At 42.0% G+C, this 10341-nt stretch overlaps 1 long non-coding RNA gene across 1 annotated transcript in view; it reads right to left on the minus strand.

The window, feature by feature from the left end:
• LOC112551368 overlaps nucleotides 1–10341 on the minus strand; it is a 271740-nt gene that overhangs the window by 176513 nt on the left and 84886 nt on the right. The window lies entirely within an intron of this gene.

Genomic DNA, 10341 nt, shown 5'->3' on the forward strand with positions numbered 1-10341 from the left:
TGGAGAAGCATTGCCCTACAGAATTCAGTGTCAGAAAATGCTAATAATAAAAATGTTAATGACTAATTGAGCTCAATGCAGAAGCTATAGTTACCTTATTTAAATCAAGTGACTGTATAAAATATGTTAACCAAATGAAAAAGTGTACACGGCATAAAACACTAAATATGAAACAGCATACTCTATGCTTGTCTCAGGTTTCCGATTAGCATAAAACATATTGTACTATTAAAATATTCAGCAAAGAAGCCAACTTCACAACCAGTGGCCAATAATACTAAAAACGTCTATTATTTAATATTATTTTGGTTCAGTTATGCTATACTTGATTCAATTATGCTATACTAAAGATTCCCAACCTCTGGGTCAATGTCTTTGAAAGGTATGACATGTTGGGTTTTTTTGGAAGGGATCATTGCTTTCTGTAAGTGACACCTACAAGATCTTTAGAACACTGTAGAGCTCTTTCTCATGCTGTAGCACCTACTTCTTATTCCTAGGAAACTTTACAAGCAGAGAAGCCATTTGAGATTATACTGTAAGACAGGACCACTTGTAACACGTAAAGCTCTATATTGTTACTTGTGACCTCTCCTTCCTTAAGAAACTGCTTTTTGCTTATTAATTGAAAATGGGTCAAGCCTATTGCTACAGAGCTGAGGCAGGCATAACCTCTTCCCTAATTGCTTCCCATTGTTTCCTGTGCAGTTTCAGAAACAGTCTTGTAGTGAACCAGAGACACTAGGGGCTCAGACAGAAGTGCAGCTCCCCACTGTAACTGAGAACACTTTGCAGGAAGTGTTCTGAGTTATAATGATCCCCCAACCAAAAAGAAGGTCACTGTTGGTTCCAGTGGGGAGGGGAATCTAGCTGCTGGCTGCCAGCCTGCTGCCAATTTCCCCTAGTAACGGCCCCTCCTCTCTCCCAGCCTGTCCCTGTTTCAGAATGGGAAGGGGGAAAGGGAGGAGAGAGAGCTCATTCTAGGGGTTCCCCAGCCAGTGCTGGAGGGTGGGGTGGACCCCCCCCCCCACATAAGGGGGGGCTCTAATACACCCACCCCAGTATCTGGTGGAGGCTAAAAAAAACCCCAGACCAAACCCCCTCCATTCCCTTTCCCCCCCTCCCATTCTGAAAACAGCTCAAGGCAGGGAAGGGAGGCAGTGCAGACAGAAGTTACAGAAGACACTCCATTTTGAAATATCTTCATCTAACCCCTCATGTAATAAGAGTTCAGATTGTCACCTGCTTGGCCATTTTTGAAGTGGTCTGTAGCCATGCATTTGTGTTTGGTCACAGTTATAGACCACTTCCTATGGCCAGATCAGGTGAAAATTCTCCTTTTGCCTGCACCCATAGCAGCTAATATCCTGTCTGCTACAACTGTTCATTGGTACCTCGCTAGCAGCTTGCTACATGACCGAAGAACTGAAAAGAGGAATTCTGGTTCCTCTAGTGTGTGGTACTGAGGTGGGATATGGAAAGTCCATTGAGGAGAGCACAGGAATTCAGTTGGCCAGAGCCTAAAAAATAGTTGAAATACTAATTCATGCCCCTTGACTTGTTTTAAGTTATGAAAATGTCCCACTAATTTAGAACTGATCAGAAAAGGTGAATTTCATTTTATATCAGATTCTGATGTTTCTACCTTGAATGTTGTTCAGATTAGGAATGAAGATTACATAGTACTATTTTTTCTGCAAAAGGGCATGGAAGAATCTTGATAGATGGCCCCAGATATTCAAACAGTGAAAACCCTGGGGTCCCTGGGTTAGACAGGTAAATGGGAGATGGACCTTGGAGGTCTGGGCTGTGTAAACAACTGTGCAAGTGAGCTAGCAAGAACTCAGGCAGATTTCCAGTGGAAAGCTTCTACTTGCAAAATTGAATTATCTGACTGAGATGCTGCAGTTTCACCAAACTGGCAAATTGTGGTAAAAGAGTGTTTCAGTGGAATTTTTCCAGCCAGTTTCCACAACTGTTATACAAAAATGTCCTGCAATGGCACAGTGATAGTTCCAGACTATAAAAATAAAAAACAACATAAATCTGAACAACTTCTACTTCAAGTATGAGGTTTATTTTTTCTTGGTGCCTAAATAATAACCGGCAAACACAAGGTAGTTCATTTATATGCTGTTGAAACCAATCTTTCTGAGGAAATAATACATTAATGGAATATTTTTAATGGCCTTGCCATATCATTACTACATTGTTTGGATATTTGACAGATAACCGTTATTGGAGTTACAATGGGAGCTGACCAGAAAAAATCTTTAAGAAACACAGCTGTATCTGAAAGTTGTTCCTGCCACTCCTAATTGGCCCGAAGTGGTCACCAACGAGATGTTTGAACCGCTACTAATTGATAAATACTAAGGAAGTATCTGTGACACACCCTGACTCTGGATTTGGTCACATGCACCTTTGGTCACACGCTTCTGGAGTATTCTCACATCTTCCCTCTGCTGTCTGCTGCCTGACCACTGAGAACAGACTGAGATGCTCCAAAGATCCTCCCTGACCAAGGGTGCTGCAACTTTACCCAACTCACCCAAGTCTTGCCAGTTCTTAGCAGAGGTGATTTTGCCAGCAAGAAGAATCAAACCATTGTCTGGTCATGTGCTCAGAAATGATAGCATCCCCCTTCTCCACCCTCCACTTCCTTGGAAGAGGACTAACTATATGGTCAAATGTTCTGAAATCGCCTTTACCACTGCTAACAAAAATAACGCAGCAGGGCAACCAGCATGGATTCATAGCAGGTAAATTATGCCTGATGAATCTGGTTTCATTTTATGACCAGGTCATAAGATGATTCCCTCTATGCGGCATTGGTCAGACCACAGTTGGAGTACTGCGTCCAGTTTTGGGTGCTGTACTTTAAGAAGGATATGGATAACCTCAAGAGGGTCCAGAGAAGGGCCACTCATATGGTTAAATGTTTACAGGCCAAGCCCTATGAGGAGAGACTAAGGGACCTGGACCTCTTCAGCCTCCACAAGAGAAGGCCGAGAGGTGATCTTGTGGCCACCTACAAATTCATTAGGGGTGCACAGCAAGGTATTGGAGATGCTTTGTTCACCAGGGAGCCTCTTGGGGTGACGAGGAACAATGGTCACAAACTGACAGAGAGCAGATTTAGGCTAGACATCAGGAAAAATTTCTTCACAGTAAGGGTAGCCAAAATTTGGCATGGGCTTCCAAGGGAGGTGGTGCGTTCCCCTACCTTGAGGGTCTTTAAGAGAAGGCTGGATAGGCACCTGGCTGGGGTCATCTGACCCCAGCTCTCTTTCCTGCCCAGGCAGGGGTTCAGACTCAATGATCTGTTGAGGTCCCTTCTGACCCTAGCATCTATGCATCTAAGAATCTATGAAACAGTAAATTATAAAAGATGACAAAAAGATTGATTATAAAAACACAAGCAAACATAAGATATCAGTAACTACAGGCTGATATACAGAGAAATATAAGAATAAACACATAAAAAAATCAGAATAATAAGATTACCTTGCATATTAAACCTAAGAATGCAGATCCTACTCAGATCAGTAGGTTAGAAAGCACCTGCTGCCTCTGACCTTCCTGTCAGGGCCTCTTGCAGAAGCTCCTGTCAGCCAGGAAAAAAACTAAAGACAAACATTTGATCTTATAGCAAGTATATTTTTTTATCTGGCTATTTACACACATCATTGACTGGATTATTGGGTAATTCATATTATACATATAACTTCTTGCTCCCCAAGATATTTTCTTACCAGACTAGAAGTCTTTCCTGATCTAATTCTGACCAGGAGAATATTTACATCCTTCCCAAGGATAGTGTCTCTCACTTAATTTTCCCATTTTGAGAACTGCCCTGCCCTGAAAAGCTTGAACGGACAGGTGTTGTTCTCACTACAGGCCTCTTCTTTTACAATATAAATTTGTCATGGACTGGAAGGGCCTGGTTCAAGTGCCTCAGACAAAGGTCTGTTTGACTGGCAATGAAGCATACCCATGTCAGATGCTAATTCTCAATGATTGTGTTTCTCAAATGTGAACAGCTGAGGAACACTTAAGTAACTGCACCACTGAATAGTCTTGGCCAAAATATTAAACATAAACATGCTGGGTTTTTGGTTGTAGCCATGTTGATCTAAAAACATGAGCAGGCAAGATTCTTTGGGTACATGTGATATCTTTTATTAGACCAACTGAGTAGTTGGAAATAAGTTTTTGCAAGGTTTCAGGTGCAATCACCCTTCTTCAGGCATAGGAAGTTTCAAAAGCAGAGTTCCTATGCCTGAAGAAGGGTGATTGCACCTGAAACCTTGCAAAAACTTATTTCCAACTACTCAGTTGGTCTAGTAAAAGATATCACATCTACCCAAAGAACCTTGCCTGCTGAAACATAAACATTACATGCATGTCAAATACAACTCAGACAGATATAATAATAAGGCTAAATACAGCTTGACAGTACCAATATGTAGAGACTACACATGCCAGTTCAGTAAACCATACTCAAGAAAACATTTATTATGACATTCCATGAACGCCTCAAAATATTGTAGGTTCATGACAGTATCTAAAGAATATATATAACATCTAAAATATAAATATCAAAAGGAAGCAAAACTCCTTCTGGAGAACCCAACAAACCAAAATGATCAAGAGAGATCAATGGCTTAATATGAAAGAGCAAAATCTTCTGGCAAGATTTAGGAGACAGATAAAATGCCTCGAAGGGAGTGGTAGAATTTAAAACAGAACTGAATAATACAGAGGCAAATATACTGAAGGGAATGAGTCTTCACCAGGGGACAGACTGGACGAACTATAATAATATGCGTGTATCCCTTTTAAAATTTTGTTTCTAAACCTATGCAGACTGCCTAAGCAATAATTCCAACTCCTGCTGACTAATGAACTTCAAAACTTCTTTCAGATCTCTAGTTTTCCTAACATACCAAATCAGCAAAAATCATGTATTTTGACATACTGTAGAAAAATATATATTTAATTCTTGGATGAGCCTCTCCAGAGAAAGTTATACTGGCTTGCATTTAACTTTTCTACCATGTGATAATTACATGCATTTTTTTAGTCAAGGAGAATGAATATACAGAAGTTAAGTAATTATAGCCTTTTCATTTATAATTAATCATTCTTGGCATTAAGTTAAGATGCCACAGCCAAAATTATATATAAAGTATATTTTAAATTGTAACAGAAACCAAATTGGATATGCATGGATTGATACATTTACTAATACAAGAGGCTTTTCAATACATACAAATACCAACTAGATATTTTTAATGTATTTTAAACACATGCATCAATATTTTTATCCCTTTTCAATATAGAATGCTTAATCAATTTTGTTATAATTTTGGAGGTTTTTCTTCCATTGAGTCATTATAATTTAAGAATATTAATGAGACATGTATGCATACAGTACTAGGTTATATCTGCAATCCCTGCAATCCCAACTACATCAGCAGGCTGGATAAACAGAGAGGAATTCATTCAGGAAGGTGAAATGCAAATAACAGTAAGCATAATGTAATTATGTTCAGCATTCCCTTGTGAAGGATTATACCCAAATCTATGGGTGTAACCTGAAATTTCATAAGGGAGAGCAGAGAGAGAAAGGACTACTTTTTTTTTTTTTTTTTTAAAGGACGCATATATTAAGAAACTAAAATCCCTAGGGTAAATATGCCAGCTATTTCAGCATTACACTCTAGGGGTGCATCCAGACAAGTGGAAATATTGTACCGCTGCTACTTGTTCCCAGGAAACACCTGTGCCATGTGTACTCTAGCATATGGCAGATTACCCTGGGTAGGGTAGGGGAGGCTGGGGTCAGCAACTGTGCTGGCTCCAGCAGCCTTACCGGCAGTTCTGGGGGCCTTCTGGGGTCAAAAAAAAGCCAAACCCACACTGCAAAGTACCAGTGCAGGAAACACCTGCATGTGTGGAGTATGGCACTGTAGACAGATTTGCAGCATCACATACTACACGTCCATGCTTGTCTGGACGCACCCTAGGATGTAATCCATTAGGGGGTCATCCTGATATCATTGAAGTCAATGACAAAAGTCTCAAGATATCACCATAGGGCTCCAGAAGAAATGCTTCTCCTTATTCAATGTAGAAAACAAAAAGATAAAAGAACCATTTTGGTTAAATGGCAAGGCACAGGTGATTATTCAGGCCCGCCCCCCAACCAGTTCTTGTAAAAACTGAAACTCTTCTGAAATGAAGCCTATAAAACAAAACAAAAATGCTGATTCTACATTTTTACCAAAATGTACTTGAAAAGGAATATTTGCATAAGTAGAATACTGCTACTCAAGAGTAAGGATTGTAGAATCCAGTCAATCATAAAATGGAAGTTATAAGTAATTTGAAGAGTAATAATGAACAACTGGTGATTCTTTTACCATAAGTAAAAAAAAAAAATCACTGGTGTCCCATGATCGCCTCTTGGAGAAACTGGCCAATTGTCGCCTTGGGTCCTCCACGATCCGCTGGCTGGAAAATTGGCTCCGGGGTCGGACCCAGAGGGTAGTAATCGATGGAAGTCACTCATCGTGGTGTCCTGTGACCAGTGGGGTCCCCCAAGGCTCTGTCCTTGGACCCATACTGTTCAACATCTTCATTAATGATGTGGACACTGGAGTCAGAAGCGGACTGGCCAAGTTCGCCGATGACACCAAACTTTGGGGCAAAGCATCCACGCCAGAAGACAGGCGGGTGATCCAGGCTGACCTGGACAGGCTCAGCAAGTGGGCGGACGAGAATCTGATGATGTTCAACGCCGATAAATGCAAGGTTCTCCACCTTGGGAAAAAAAACCCGCAGCATCCTTATAGGCTCGGCAGTGCTATGTTGGCTAGCACTATGGAAGAAAGAGACTTGGGGGTCATCATTGACCACAAGATGAACATGAGCCTGCAATGCGATGCGGCGGCTAGTAAAGCAACCAAAACGCTGGCTTGCATCCATAGATGCTTCTCAAGCAAATCCCGGGACGTCATTCTCCCGCTGTACTCGGCCTTAGTGAGGCCGCAGCTGAAGTACTGTGTCCAGTTTTGGGCTCCACAATTCAAAAAGGATGTGGAGAAGCTTGAGAGAGTCCAGAGAAGAGCCACGTGCATGATCAGAGGTCAGAGAAGCAGACCCTACGATGACAGGCTGAGAGCCCTGGGGCTCTTTAGCCTGAAAAAGCGCAGGCTCAGGGGTGATCTGATGGCCACCTACAAGTTTATCAGGGGTGACCACCAGCATCTGGGGGAACGTTTGTTCACCAGAGCGCCCCAAGGGATGACGAGGTCGAATGGTCACAAACTACTTCAAGATCGTTTCAGGCTGGACATAAGGAAGAACTTCTTTACTGTCCGAGCCCCCAAGGTCTGGAACAGCCTGCCACCGGAGGTGGTTCAAGCGCCTTCATTGAACACCTTCAAGATGAAACTGGATGCTTATCTTGCTGGGATCCTATGACCCCAGCTGACTTCCTGCCCTTTGGGCAGGGGGCTGGACTCGATGATCTTCTGAGGTCCCTTCCAGCCCTGATGTCTATGAAATCTATGAAAGTAGGACTTCTGTGAAAGTAGGTGGGACTACTGAACTATCTATCAGTTTACTGGACTTATAGAAGGAGCAATGAAGGAGAAATAGAGATAGTGTTGTAAAACTGACTTCTTTGTATCAATCTTCCACACAATGTGTGATGATTAGACACTTAGCCAAAATTACCATTTTAAAATAAGGAACAGAAGGCACTGTCAGGGATGGATTTATCAGACAACAAGGTGTTGAAATAAACAGCTGAATTGAATTGCAACAATTTACCAAGAGCATATTCCTCTACATATTTTGGAGAGATTCTGAAATTAAATAACTGAAATGCCAATGAAGAAGTTGCAATTCCTCTTCAAAATCAGCTGCAATGCCAGGGACTAGGAAATGCTCTCTATAATTTCCCTGTGGAGACCGCAGATGTTCACTTGGGAACCTCTGCTGGTGTAGGTTAAAATAGCTCCTAAGCTGTTCCAGTCTGTGCTGTGGCCAGGGCTGGTGCCAAACAAGACAAAGAATCAGGGAGCCAAACCAGCTCCCTGATGACTTCCCCTGTCTTCCAACCTGTGCTAAGTGGATCTATGCTCAGGAGAGAAGCTCCATTTATATCTATTCTGGTTTCTTACACAGCTTTTGTACAATTCTTTTAATGTATAAACTCCCCTAGCTGTAATGCCTTTTACATTAGGTAGACTAGATAGGGAATATTTATAGTGAACTCAACTTTTGCCACTGTATTTATGTTATTCACTTCAAAAGTATTGTGCATTTAACTTTACAGTTCAAATGTAAATTATTTTATGGTACTGGATCTGAGTTGTTGATTTTTGGAATGTTTTCCTTTCCTGCTCTTCTTACTATTGGCCAGATGCAGAGAATGAAAAGCATTATGGGCCACTAGGAAAATCCATACGACCATGATGAGAGTATGAATCGGTGTGATGACAGGCAAGCATGCAGTCAACACTTCCAAAACTTCCTTCTTGGCTTTTTCCCTGCCAACAAGCACTTCTTCAATCTTTCTTATATTGGGTAGCAGTCAATTTGCTTTACTTAAGATATCTATCTTGATCAGGTACTGCAAAAGTAAGATTGTTACTTCTATATTCAATGAAAAGAAAACAGAACAATCAATACCCAGCTGAAATTTCAGTATTCCTAAACCTAATAGACTGCATTACCAGAGGAAGAAGATTCATATATTTGCTCTGGACACACACACACACACACACACACACACACAAACACAGAAATTTAGGATAGGAAAGGACCTGAGGGGTCATAATGTCCAATCTCCTGTTAGCACTGGCAACCACATATATAAAACATTCCATGAATTGAAAATTAAAACACTGGACTATATTGGGATTTAAAGTTACAATCTTCTGTTACTAGACCTGTACCTGGGCTGAGCTCTGGAGCTTTGTGCCATATATTATTTATCAGTATAAATGGGATTTACAATGCCTGCTAAGCCAGTTAATGCCTTGGAAACTCAGGAGACTGTATTTGGTTCATCATCATTCATATTTATTAAAGAAATTATTTTCTATTGCTGATAAGGAAACACAGAGGAACCATTTCTTGAAGCAAAAGTGGGAGTGTGGTTAAAGTCTAACTAGATGCTAGGGTGAGAGGCATCATGTAAAACATTAAAATAAATTCAGCCTGCTGCTCTCATTCTATTCATACATCTCCTGATGTCAGTGAGAACTTTGCATGCCCATTTGGGGCAGTATATGACTCTTCTTTGTTCAGGATGACCGCTTGTAACAAGTGGTGACAAACAAAATGAGTTTTCAGCCTCATTAGCCAATGTAAAATACACTAAAAGCAAATGAAAACAACATATAAATTCCACAGCTCTTGTGCTGGTCAGAAGGCCACAAGAGTGTCATATTTCTCCAAATGATACAAATTGGCCCTGTGTAATTACTATTTCCCTTATCCATGCATCTGAATTTAGATTGAGACATTTGCCTCTGTGAATAAGTAATGCATAAAAACAATTAAGGGGATAATTTAGAAGCAGGATGCTTCAAGTCTTCAGTTCTTTTTCCATCAAGTGCTATCTATAAAATGCCCCATGATCATACATTTACTAAGACTGATTATGCAGGTGGATGGCACAGGCATGTGGCAGCTGAAGGCTATTCCTGCCAATTAGCATACAGCCTGGCAAATAAACTAGGTTAAAAAAAGAACTATAAATGCCAGATTCTCCCCTTCATTGTGCCCCTGTAATGACGAAGTGACACTACTGAGGTCCCAGGGACTTATTCCAGATTTATATCCAGATACCTGACAGGATGAGACCTGTCTAGAAGATGATGCAGTGACAAAAAATAATAAAAGCTCCTCCTTGAGAAAAGTCTTGGGGAGCGAGGAAACACCTGCTCGTGCTGCTGAAAAGCAGGTGGGAGGCAAGGTGGGCACCCTGCGGTTAGTATGCTCACGGCAGAGAAGGGTTTGCAGGTGCCTCCCCGCCACCACCAGCCCCGGACTTTGTCAGGGGCCCTTCCTGCTTCTTGCCACTGCCCCTTTCAGTATCGTGCGGCTGCCTTCAGCTCCTCTTTGGCATCAGGTGCCAGCCATGCCTTGATTACAACCCGGAGCTAGCCGTCCCTTCCCCTGGGCTCCCCGGGAGGTGCTGCTGTGGGCCGAGGGGGGGGCGGCGGGCGCGGGGGCGCGCGCGAGGAGCGCGATGGAGTCGGAGCCCCGCCGGGAGCAGCTGGGCGGCGGCAGCACCACGGACAGCTCCGCGCAGGGCGG

Source organism: Alligator sinensis, unplaced genomic scaffold (assembly GCF_000455745.1).
Source record: "Alligator sinensis unplaced genomic scaffold, ASM45574v1 scaffold738_2, whole genome shotgun sequence".
NCBI classification, from domain to species: domain Eukaryota; kingdom Metazoa; phylum Chordata; order Crocodylia; family Alligatoridae; genus Alligator; species Alligator sinensis.